Raw genomic sequence first — 13,595 nt, 5'->3', positions numbered from 1 at the left:
GAATAACCAACAAAATGAAATAAAAAGGGGGAGAGGCAGAGAGCTTTTGGGGCTGCTTGGCAAGAATATGACATTGGCCAAGGACAAGGAAGTAGGCTTCAGGCAGGAATCTGACATTAAGCTAGAACAAAGAAGTAATTTCAGGCAGGAATCTAAATCTTAGGCTAGAACAAGGAAGTAATCTCAGGCAGGAATCTAAATTTTAGGCTAAAACAAGGAAGTAGGCTTCAGACATGAAAATAACTTTGGTCTGGGACAGGGAAGTTGACTCAGATATTTTGGTCATCCTGATAAGCCCTTAGAAACAGTAATCACAAGAGTGTTCACAGAATTGTGTTTAATGTCTTGCTTGTTCTTTGACTATTTGTGTTTATTGTCTTGCTTGCTCCTTGACTATTTGCATCTATTGTATTGCTAGTTCCTCAACCTAGAACTGACCTTAATACATGCATGTAATTCAAATTGTATAAAAGCAAAAAGGAGGAGGGGGATGGGATAGGGGGTTCTAGGGAGCGGAAATGGAGAAAGGGGAATACATCTGAAATGTAAATAAATAAAATATCCAATAAAAGGGGGGGAACAAAAATAAGCACAAAAAAGTAAAATAAAATTACAAAAAAGAGTAACCAACAAACACATGAAAGAAAATATGCAATGTATTTACCTATCATATGTCTGCAAACAAAAATCGTATGGAGATTCGATTTTACCCCAGCCAGGCTATGGTGAGGATGTGAAGTCTAAAAGAAAGGAAACCTATGCACTGCTGATAAATGTATCAACTAGTGTGGCTGCTATATAAAGTTATATGGAGGATCTCCAAACCATTAAAATTACAGTAAGACTGAGCTATGCGATTTACGAGTGCTTACCAAGAGGAATCAATGTAAGTTTACCGTGATGATGCCTGCATCCCACGTTTATCACGGTATTCTCAACAGCCAAACTATGGGAGCAGCATGGCGGCTCACCAGTGAATGGATAGAATATGTGATGATTTACACAATGAAGTATTATTCTGCTATAAAGAAAAATAAAATCATGTCATTTGCAAGACCATAGGTGAAACTGAAGATACAATTTTAAGTGAAATAAAGCCACCCTCAGGAATACAAGTACTCTGTGTTCTCTGTCACGTGTGAGACTTAGGGTGGGGGAGCATTAAAGTAAGGGGAGGCTTCCTAGGGATATGGAAAAGGGAAGGGAGAACAGAAAAAAAAGGTAAAAAGGAGATGAACATAATCAAAATATATTATATACATACATAGAAATCATAATAAAACTGTTACTTTGTACAATTAACATATGCCAAAAGTTATTTAATGTATATGTGTATCAAAATGCTACCCTGCTGTTTTGCAGATTTTTTTTTTTTTTTGGTATTATGTACTGGGTCAAAACAAAATAACGTTTTAATCAACCAAACATCCCATCAGCTATTTGATGTTGAGAGTTGCCAAATAAAATGCAAAGCATATGGTAAAGTTTGAGTGTCGGAAGAATAAGAAATGATGTCTCAGAATAAGTGCATTCTGCGTAATACTTATTAAGTTGCCGTATTAACAAATATAAGACTCCAAGATGTACTATTTCACAGAGTGGAATGCCTCTGAAGTTGTCACTTATACGGAAGTAAAATTTAGCTGTGTTCCCAGGAGTTTTCATCTGTTTCATTTTGTTTTGTTTTGTGACAGAGTATAAAGTATTATACAGCTCTGTAGCTTAAACCCACTGCTTCTTATATATGAGAAAAGTACTTAACCAACAAAGCCAGTTCTCCAGTCTTTAGTCTAGTCATTATAGTAGGAAATGTGTTTTATCCTTTTTTTTTTTTTGCCTTAAGCCATACTTCATTCTCTGCCTCTCCCCACCAAGACTTCAGAGGCTGCCCCCAGGGCCAGTTGATGGTGCAGTCGTCTTGCCAGTGACCTTGTTGGCACAGTCCAGCAGGGCAGTGTGAATGTCTTTGGCACAGGAAATCTGGGCTTTGATGACAGCCAGGTACTGTGGGTAGGGCAGGCTGTCCCGCTGCACTGCGTCGGGCTTTGTGGCTGTGGGTACCAGGGTTGGAGAGTGCTTGGCGCTGTCACAGCTCTGGGAAAGGCACTTGTGGGCCAGACGCAAGCAGAGTTCCAGCTGATCACAAAGCGCTTAAAACTCCTCTAGACACTTGTCAAAGCGCTGTATGGGTCCATCACTGCTATTCCTACAGCCAGCGTTTGAGCAGTGAAGTGACTTTCAGTCTGAAACACCAGCATTGTCCGTTGTCAATGTTAGTGTTCTGAATCTGGGCTGCAACCTTCATCAAAGTCTGGAGACTCTCCTTCAGCTGCGGGATGAGCATCTTGTAGCGCTGCACAGGATCGAAGCCCTGTTGCTGCTGCTGCTGGAGCCCGCTCTGGGCTGAACCCACCAGTTGGGCTGTTGCTGGGAACCGGGACCACCGGCAGAATCCGGCCCTGACACACCAGCAGCAGAGGAAACCACCGCAGCCTGTGGCTGGGGCGCAGCTATTTTCCTCCGCTAGAACACCGGAAACAGGTCACAAGCGCGTGTGCCATTTTATCCCTTTTTAATGAATTTTTTTTTCTAGCGTAATTCAGTCAGTAGGACTCACTTCGTAATGAACTATATCACACTAGTTCGCATCACTGTGACCAAAATGCCTGACAGTTACAACTAATGGAAGAAAGAGCTTCTTTTGGTGCACTATTTCAAAGGGGTTTCAGTCAGTCAAGGGCAGGCATGATGATGGGAACTCCATATGAGGCAACAGAAGATGAGACCGTGGCTGCTCACATGCAGGGAACAGGAAGTAAACAGAGCAGAACTAGAACCAGAGGTGGGCGTACCCTTCAAAGCCTCAACGTGGCCCCATAGTCTCCCCAAGACCGCACTCTCGCTGGGAAACAAGTGCTCAAGCATGAGCCTATGGCTGACACTTCAGACTCACGTGTTTAACACTTGGCTTTTTAAGATTCATTTTTTTATTATTAATTATGTGTCTCCGTGCGTCATGTACATGTTTGCAGGTACCTATAGGTACTAGAAGAGCAGGAAGTACTGAACCACTGAGCCATCTCACCAGTCCCCAACTGCTGCTTTTTATCTGCCATCTTGGCATTCTGTGATTGGTTTTGCTGAGTTTTACACTGAGATTAGCTGGGCTCTGAGTGTTCCTGTTTTACTAATGCTACTACTTTCAGATCATGATTCCAACACGAGTTCCAACGGCTCTTTGAAAAAAGTCTAGAATCTGTCTTTCACATTCATAACTGAGCAAAAGTTTACTATCTCACCAAACAGAACTAAAAAGTCTTTTTCATTTGAAATTAAATAATCATTAAATAGCCTGTTACTGTGAAAGCCACTATCCTCTACTCCATAAACATAAGTACTAAAGCACAACGTGCATGCTCCTCCATCCATTCAAAGTCCACAAGCAAAGAGACAACTAGACCTTTTTCTTTCTGCTATTTTAAATAAAATTTTTCAAGTATTTCATAGCATGAGTGCACTGTATTTATATCATTTCTCTTCCTCCCCATTCAAGTCTTCCTTGCCTTCTCTACTTCCTCATAGATTCATCATCTTCCTCGTGATTATTATTAAATTATATATATAATTATATATAATTATATATGTATATATATTATTATATATATAATTTATATATATATATATATCCTACTGTGTCAATTTAATGTTGCTTATATGTACATGTGTTTAAGGCTGACTCATTATCAACTCTCAAATAGCACCTTTAAAAGTAAAAGAGATGACATAAATTAATGGTTATTGTGATGGCTTATTTCTGATATTAACTTGACTACATCTGGAATCAGCTAAAACCTAGGCACATCCATGAGAAGTTTTCTTGACTGGATCACTTAAGGTAGAAAGATTCACCCTAAATCCAAGCCACACCTTCTTCTGGCAGCTCACATAAAAGGATATGGAGGAAGGAAGCATTGCTTTTTGCCCGCCTGTCCTCACTCTTGCTGGAATGCAGGGAACGGAAAGTAGACAGAGCCGAGCTAAAACGAGGGATAGGCATATCCTTCAAGGCCTCAACTCTAGTTACTTCACAGCTCCACAGTCTCCCCAGACCACACTCTTGCAGGGAAACAAGTCTTCAAGCATGAGCCTATGGCTGACACTTCAGATGCACGTGTCATCTGTCCTGATGCTGAGGCATTCCTTTACTGGTATTAGATTCCTTCACTGGTATTAGAATGTTCTTCTTCAGGAACCAACACAGACTGAAGACGGGACGCTATCTAGGAATCTTTTTAGACTCCAGCACCAAACTGAGACTGCTGAGACATCCAGTTTCACTGACTGAATAATTACTAGATTCTTTTCTTTTCTATTGCAGACAGCCATTGTTGGAAAACCCATATTGCAGCCTGCAAGCCGCTCTAATAAATCTCTTGTAAAATCTATCAGTTCTGCTCCTGTAGAGAACCCTGATGAACAGTTATAGTACATTTTGCCCTTTTTTTTTTTTTTGGAAATAAGCTGTCCACACCTATAGAATGTGACAGAATTTTTTTCATATCATATCACAAGAAAATAAAATACAAAATAACACAAAATAAGGCAATTACTTTTTACTTAAAGAATTAAAATGGACCCTCTATCCCTTTCCTGCTGTCAAAGGCCATGTGTGAGTGAGCAGTTCTGGAAAAGGCCTTTGGACAGGAAGAGATAGAGCAGAGCCCTATGATGAATGCTAGTGTATCCCAACCCAAAGGAGCTTCCACTTATTTACTCTGTGGTAATTTGAATAACCTGCAGGCAAGCAACAGATGCTGCTCTACTGGAGTGCTTGACTAACAGGCTTGAGACCATAGGTTCAATGTCCAGCACTGCAAACATGAAAAGTAATTATGAGAACATACAGCCCATTTAATAAGGTAAGCATCCATGAGTCCCTATTGTATTGAGAGGATCAAGCCAGGCTGACTCCATGACAGGCTGTAAAATGTCAGTTCAGAGGACTGGGCCTAAGTTTCTGTTTCTCAGAGCTGAGTATGAGGAAAAACCACAGCCCACAGGAAGCCAATTAGAAGCTGCTGCCGCCACCATCTGGCCTGAGCCAGTCAGCAATGGTTCTAGAAAGTGTCCAGGCCCCCAGCAAGGGTTCTAGAAAGTCCCTAGAATCCTAGCCAATTCCAGACATATGCATACTTCTAGAGATAGAACCAATCAATCAGAATAAAGGTCATCTACCCCTCCCTGGAATTCCCCTCGCCAACTTTAATTTGAGCCTGCAAGCTCACCTCCAGGTCTCTATTTTGATGAATGCTGACCCCTGCATGCTGGATTTCTGCAGAAGAAACACTTTGCTTTTGCATACTATTTGAGTCTGGAATGCCATTCTTTAGCGATTCGGCGCCACCACCGCCCGGCTCGTGGATTCTTATACTATATGCAAATGTGTATTCCTTAGATGAGAAATGCAGCTAACACATGCATAAGGATGGGCAGAGCTGGAAGTTCATTGTTTACCAACTGTCATACACTATTGATTGAAATAGAAAGCATCACATTAGGCTAAAAATAGTAAGTGGATGGTCTGGGAGAAGCCAGAGTCCATTTCATGGTTCCCATATATTCCTGGATGAAGTGCTTACTGAATACAAAGGAGAAATGAAATGCTTTCCAGTTAACAAGATTGGATCAAGGCTAGTGGTGCAACTATTGTAATATGTACGTCACTTGACTGAACACCTTGGAAAAAGATCATCATTGCTGAGATAGTTCAAGCACAGCACAGCCTGAATCAAGTCCTGAGGAAAAGGATCTACATTAAGTCTATTGGAGTTCAGGAATCACCACACAAACCATACAAACACTGATCTCACTTAAGTAAGAATAGATTTTTGAATGCATACCACAAGACTGAACACTAAGGACCACAAAAAAACTACTCAGGAGCCTAATTGTGGTTCAGGTCTGTTCTTAGGATAGGATTTATATAAGAAAAAACAAGTTCAGAAGTTCATGAGGCAAAGATGGCGGCAGTATTATATTTTGGCTAACTAGACAAAGTATTATCAGCTAACCTTTAAGCTGATTGATCCTGTGTGAGGTAAGAGGGTGGTGAATGGCTGGTGAACAGAGGAGTTTCAGAAGATTGAGATAACAGAGCATAAGTATTACAACCACAGTGTTATGACCTTTCAGGAGAAATTTTCAGTGTCAGCTATGAATAATTACTTCTGGGAAGCAGAGTCTGAGAACCTGAACTTAATTTCACCCTATGAGCAAAATGGAGACTGAATACAAAATGGCTACAGTTGTGTTAAAAGTAGCAAGCCTCAACAGCACAATTGGTCCATAACCTTCAAAGATGCCTAGACTAAAGAAACCATGAAAAGACAGAGTGACTTACAACATTCAAGAGACAAAAACATGTGATTGATTCCAGAAAATCTTTCAAGAAAAATATTATTGGGGCAGCTCATGACTCAGCTATAATTTATGGATTGAATGATACTAAGGAAAGAGTGTTAATCTGTTTTTAATCAGTTCATCTATATATTTATTTGATGCTAAAAATAAAATAATATTTTCTTTTATGGCAAAGTTCTGGGAGCTAAGAAAATCTAATCTAATTATGTACCCTAGTTATTACTTTTGAACCAAATATATTCTTTCAAATTGTTATAAAGCCATGGGATATTTGAGACTCATTTGTGCTTCTTTGGGGCAAAAGCATAAAAATACAATTTATATACATTCAAGGTACATGTATTCCTTTTATATCACTAATGACATTTTTGGAATAGATCCTAACACCAAAAGGAAAAAAAAAAGCTGTAAGAATGGAAATACATCCCAGAACTTGTAATGCCATACATGGGTCATTCAGGATTATTTTTGTGTAATCTAATCTCTCAGGGTAGCCTTCTCACATGCTCCATAATATTGGCAGCAAGAAAGAAAAATTTAAGATTTATCACTAAATCAACTCCTTGTCAGACTCATTCCCCACACTGTAGTATTCTCAGAAGGATCCTATCAAGACACAAACAGAACTCAGGTACAGTTAAACGGCATATTTCTTGCTTTGCTCTAATATCCTCCAAGGCCAATGCCTCTTATTTTCCTTCTTTCTAGAAATTAATCTACTCTTTGACAATTTCATCCATATATACGGTACATTCTTTACACCCTTATCACCCGACTCTCTCCCTCTCTCTCTCTCTCATCCCCAAGCCACCAAACTTCTTAACCCCAATGGCCTACCAAGCTCTCATCTCTCACTTTCTCAACAAGTCCCCCTCCCACCACCATGTCTTTTGGTTTGGGTTTTGTATTTGGGGAGGGGAGGGCATTGGCCAATGAATTTAACCAGGGTTACCCACACGGTCATTGCTATATAACCATGAGTAACTCACAAGTGGGTACATACTGAAGACAATGACTATGCCCCATGGCAGCCATCAACTGCCAATAGCTCCTCAGAAAGAAGCCAGGCCCATGAGCCCCTCTGTTTCCATGACTAAATATTGACAGGCCAGTCTCATAGGCTACCTGGGTAGGCAACCATGGGTACTGAGTTCATAAGCACAATGACATGTCATGCTCAGAAGACAATGTTTCACGATCCTTCTTCCCATCACCCAACTCTTTTTTTTTTGTCAAAAGTGTAATTTACGTTTATTTATTTCTGGGCACACATATTTATGTTTGTGTGGGGGCCCATGCATGGAGGTCAGAGGACAACATTCAGAGATAATTACCTCGTTCTGTTTTGTGGGTACTGGGATTACTAACATGGGTGTGGGTCTTGTTAACAATTCAGTTTGTTCCCAAACATGCTAGCTCTCTCCTGAAAGCTGTTAATCATAACATTCCTTCCCTTTCCCCAACCTTACACTCACTTCATAAGTAAATAGGCTACAACGTGACAGGTCCACAACGTATTTAATAATTACAACAGTATGAAAGACCACAATCCATGTGGTATGTGAGACTCAAGGCAGTCTCTTAACTGCCATCATCCAACTCTTACATTCTTTTCATCCTCTCATTTGCAGTGTTCTCTGAGCCTTGGGAAGAGTGATATGGATGTCCCACTGAGGGTAGAACTTGCAACACACACTTATTATCCACATCTTGACCAGCCATGAAATGCCATTTATGGAAAACAGAAACTTCTCTGACCAAAGCTCAGCGGTAATCTATAGGTAAATATAAATGAACATATTTAGGAAGCAGTTTAACATATCCATTAAGCAAAATGGAAGCAGTAGGTACACCACTAGAGCCTTTGACCTCCATAGCCAAGAACATTTAACTAGGTCCACAATATCAAGAATGAACTCCCTCTTTCATGGCAGGCCTCAAATCCAATCGGCACAGTTGGGTACTTCTATAATAGCCATGCTATTATTATGCCAGTGAACATATCTTGCCTGAGAGGCTGATATTATATTGATAAGCCAAATGTTTCAAGTTCAGACTCCATTTTAGAGAACCTAACCTAAGATTGAACTCAGGTAAACTAACAGACTGGTACCTTAGCATTAGTTTCCAAATGCCCTCCAACAAAACCTGAGCCTAGCTCCAGTCTCTAGGCTAATCCTCAACAAGACCAGCGTTTCCAGGTTACACGCTCAACAAGAGCATGTCTCCAAGTTATTCCCCAAACAAATCTGTACCCCCAGGTTACAAGCCCACCCTTGCCTAACAACCACCAACGCAGAGGGGAGCAGAAATTAAGTTTATGACATGACTCCCAGTATTAGCCAATTATGTTAAAGGCCACAGTAGCTTTCCAATTAGATGCTTGCACATGTACTCCCTGCTTGCTGCTTACTATAAAGCCTTCCCCCGATAGACATTCAGGGCTTCAACACCACCAAAATCGTCCTGTGGTATGTTAGGGCGGCTAAGCTAGCTCAAACAGAATAAAGATCCTGCTCTGAGTTACACCAGATTGGCTTCTGTTTGTGTTTGGGGAGATCACCGACATTTTCCTGGCACAACAATATCACACAGCGTACACAGCTAGGTCATACTTTTGATGACTTTTCTCCCCAGCTACCTACTGGCCTAACAACTTCTGGCCCTGTAAGAGCTAGACAGCAGGAAGTGAGTTCCCAGGTTATTTCAAGCATCATTCCTCTCTGTCCTGCATCCAAAGTATCCTAAGCAATAGAGTGTACCACCTAATTATGTCAATCATCTGGAAAAATAATTTAAAAATGAATAAAAAAGGGGGAGAGGCAAAGAGCTTTTGGGGCTACTTGGCAGGAATCTGACATTAGGCCAGAACAAAGAAGCAATTTCAGGAAGGAATCTAAATTTTAGACTAGAACAAAGAAGTAGGCTTCAGACATGAAAATGACTTTGGGCTAGGACAGGGAAATTGGCTCAGATATTTTGGTCATCCTAAGCCCTTAGAAACAGTGACCACGGGAGTATTCACAGAATTTTGTTTATTGCCTTGCTTGTTCTTTGACTATTTGAGTTTATAGTCTTGATTGTCCCTTGACTATTTGCATCTATTGTATTGCTAGTTCCTCAACCTAGAACTGACCTGAATACTTGCATGTAATTAAAATGGTATAAAAGCAAAAAGGAGGAGGGGGGATGGGATAGGGTGTTCTAGGGAGGGGAAATAGGGAAAGGGGATGACATCTGTATTGTAAATAAATAAAATATCCAATAAAAAAGAAAATGGGTTCAATTTTTTTAAATTAGATTGTAATTTAATATTTTTTCAAACAAAATATAAAAGTCGTATTTATTTATTGAAATCATACTATAATCAATTTAGTATATAGTGAACAGTTCTTGTTAAATATATCTAGATACAGCTGGATATACTGCATTGAGATTATAAGTCTTTAATAGTGATATTTACTATTTTATATGAAATAGAAAAGATGCTTTTAATTTCATACCATTACTCATGATGTGTTTGATAAATAATAGAATGAAATTATGAGATTATCTATATACTGCCAGAAAAAGTGTTGAGAGGTTTAAAAAGTACAAAATGCGTATGCTCCATTATACCCACAACGGTTCTGCTGCAGGACTAGAGAAATCCAGTCTCTTTCAGCGTCTCTGTCCAGAATCACAATCAGAAAATGCAAGGGCAGTTTGAAGCCAAGAGATCACAATCTAACAATTAATATAACTAAACTACATCATCCAAATGTGCACAGTTGTTCAATATTCTCAGATTATGAGTATGGTAATACATAAGTAGATTGTGGTTAGGGTCCCTGGCTATAAGTTTGACAGGAAGACACAGTACACAACCAAGGGTAAATGAATTGATATTGCTGGGAAAAGAGTAATTCAAATTATTATTCAAATTATTGGGGCACAGAATAGATTATAGGTAGACTTATTTTTAAAAGTGTAAAGTCGTCAGGTGCATTTGATAAAAAGAAAAGAATAGAACAAAGCTAAGATATGGGGAATAAAATATTTACAGGAAGAGGCAATTTTTATATCTGCACATAGGATTCTGATTGTTAAATTTTATTCAAGGGTAGAAAGGGGTTGATAAGGCTCCAAAATATGTTTTGTAAACAAGATGCTGAGGTGGTGTGGATGGAGGTGAACTCATTGTCTAAATAATGGCAGGTAGGGCAAGTTATGGTGACAAACGCCTGCAATTCCATCACTTAAACTCTGAGGCAGGAGAATTTCAAGAATTTGAGGCCAATCTGGACCACATAGTGAGTTTACAGACAACCTGAGTTACATAGCAAGACCCTGTCTCAAATGGAAGGGATGGGAGGGGTAGGGAAGGGAGGAGAGGGGACTGTCAAACTCTAAGGTAGTTTAATAAATTGCTCCTGTGTTTTTATTGACAGAAAATAAGCATGCACCTTTATTGGGTACAGTTTGATGGATCCAAACATTGTACATCAATCACGCAAGATATTTGAGTTGCCCACTATCTCAAACGTTAACCGATTCTTTGTGAGGAGAACATTCAAAATCCACTCTTCTGGCCACTTTATGATTCAGTGTTTACCACATTCACCTTTCTGCACAATAGAGTATTAAAACATAAACAACTCATTAAATGTAAAACCTAAAATTACAAAGCCAACATAAAAATAATGAGAAATGGTCTCCAACATTGGTCTGGGCAAAGATCTTGGGAATAACAAGGATAAAAAGCACAGAAGTTGTAATGGCACAAAAATAGACACACTGAAAACTTTCTGCATTACAGAAGAAGTAGTCAACAGGTGAGCATTCAGAATACTAAGACTGGCAGGGTTTAGTGATAGAGCAGACACTGTAATCTGGGTGGCAGGGTCCTCAATAAAGTCTGAGATTGATCAGAATATGTCAGGAAGGTACATTTTGAAGCTTATGTAGCATGATGTAGCTCCAAGTTCTCCCACTTAATAGTTGATCTTGGGGAAATTATTTAATTATTAAGTATTTTAGTTTTCTTTTGTGTCATATGAGTGTGAAAGTGGAGGAAGGTCAGTGGTGTTTATATGGGTATGTGCATGTGTGTAAGCCATTGATTATACAAGAAGGTGCGTGTGCGTGTGTGTGTGTGTACATGTAAAGGACAGTGGTGGATGCCAAGTTTTTCTCCATTGTGTTCCACCTTATTTTTTGAGACAGGCTCTCTCCTCGAATTTGCAGTTCACCAATTTCACTAGACTAGATCACCAATGAATTCCAAGGATCTGCCTGTATATGCTCCCCTGGCTCTGAAGTTACAGATACGAACCATAGTACCCAGATTTTTTTTCCTTTTTTTTAAATTTATCTATCTATTCTTTACAACCCAATATCAGTTCTTCCTCTCCTTGCAGTACCCTCCTCACTCAAATCCTCCCGCCATTCCACCTTCCCCTTCTCTAGCCTCCCTCTGGGTGTCACACTCACACACACACACACACACACACATCAAGTTGCTACAGGGCTAGGGGTATTCTCTCCTACTAGGCCAGACAAAGCAGTCCATTTAGGAGTTCGTGATCCACAGGCAGGTAGGCAAGAGCCTCAGGGACAGCCCCTGTTCCAGTTGTTAGAGGATGCATATGAAGAACTATCTGCTCATCTGCTACATCTGTGGAGAGTGGAAGTGGAAGAGGCCAAGTCAGCCCATGCTTGCTTCTTGGCTGGCGGTTCAGTCTCTGATAGCTCCCAAGAGTCCAGGTTAGTTGACTCTGTTGGTCTTCCTGTGGAGTCTTTGTCCTCTTCACATCCCTCAATCCTTCTCCCAGCTCTTCCATAAGTCTCTCCAAGCTCTATCTAATGTTTGGGTGTGAGTCTCGGTGTCATCTTTCCATTGGCTGCTGGGTGGAACCTCTCAGCCACCCAGTTGTGCTAGCTTCCTTTCTGCAAGCATAACAGTGTATGGTTAATTAGTGTCAGGGATTGGTTCTTGTCCATGGGATGGGTCTCAATTTGGGTCAGTCATTGGTTGGCCATTCCTTCAGTCTCTGCTCTTTGTCCCTGAACATCTTGTAGGCAGGACACATTTTGGATCAAAGGTTTTTGGTGGGTTGCTGTCCTTATCCCTTCTACCTGGCTACAGAGAATAGCCACTTCAGGATCCATATCCCCTACTGCTAGGAGTCTCAGCTAGTCACCCCCTTAAATCCTCTGAGGCCTCCCACCATCCCAGGTCTCTGGCAAGTCCTAGAGATTGCCCCCCACCACTGATCTCCCTTCTCTCTCCCCTGCTCTCCCTATATATGATCTCCCCTCACCCTGCTTCCCTCCCCACCCCCTCTTCAACCCAGTTACCTTGCACCCAGATGTTATGTGTCCTGAGGATCTAAACTCAACCCAGTTCCCTTGCACCCAGATTTTATGATTTTCTAAACTCACTGTCTATACAGCTGTCATTTAATTGACCAAGCTGTCTCTCCAGCTCCTCCCTTTTTTAACCTTGAAAATGTCATAGGACTTATATAAAAATGAAACAACAACAAAACACTATTTAAAGGAACTTAATGTTGTATTTGGCATAGCTGTGTCTCTGTTGTCTCTTCTATTTCTGATTACATCCCAAATTCATTTCTCTTATAGTATCTTGAGAGGGATACCCAATACTTACCAATACACAAAAGTAACATTCTATTTCCCAGCCCCTTTCCCTGGAGTAATCAGCTCATTAGACATACCTGCCTTGCAAACTGCAGCCAGCATCCCTGTGACCAATGTTTCACAATGATATTGACTGATCTCCCTTCTCTAGCCCCAATCTCAGTTTCTCACTGACAAAGCCAATGCTGTGTCTTTTAGATGTTACACCAGCATCTGCTTCTGAATACTAAATTCTTCTGTGGCCAGGGTATTTAATACTGCTGGGAGCAGCTAACATTCTGAGCATAATTAGTGCTGGAAGAATAGATTGCCCAGGAGAGATGAAGCAAGAAGAAAGAAAGGGTGAATTTGAGGAGAAACAAAGGCAATTCAGTGGCCTCTTGAGGGATCAAGATGTCAGGGATGTAATGAGCTGGGATTGAGTCTGTGACCAAAGAAAAGAAAGAGGTGTTGAAACTGAGTGAATGAGTGAAGCTCTAGTTATTTGGTTTCAGGCAACAAAGTTCCACATATCAGAATCCATTCTCTCTCCT

At 40.4% G+C, this 13,595-nt stretch overlaps 1 pseudogene; it reads right to left on the bottom strand.

Annotated features, from left to right (window-relative positions):
* Positions 1-1,828: 1,828 nt before the first annotated feature.
* The window catches only part of LOC114633390, a 29,252-nt pseudogene continuing 17,485 nt past the window's right edge, over positions 1,829-13,595 (bottom strand).

The sequence above is a fragment of the Grammomys surdaster genome, unplaced genomic scaffold (assembly GCF_004785775.1).
Source record: "Grammomys surdaster isolate TR1022 unplaced genomic scaffold, NIH_TR_1.0 98, whole genome shotgun sequence".
Lineage (NCBI taxonomy): Eukaryota > Metazoa > Chordata > Mammalia > Rodentia > Muridae > Grammomys > Grammomys surdaster.
The sequence above is the reverse complement of the archived record's forward strand: the minus strand, read 5'-3'. Positions and strand labels throughout refer to the sequence as shown.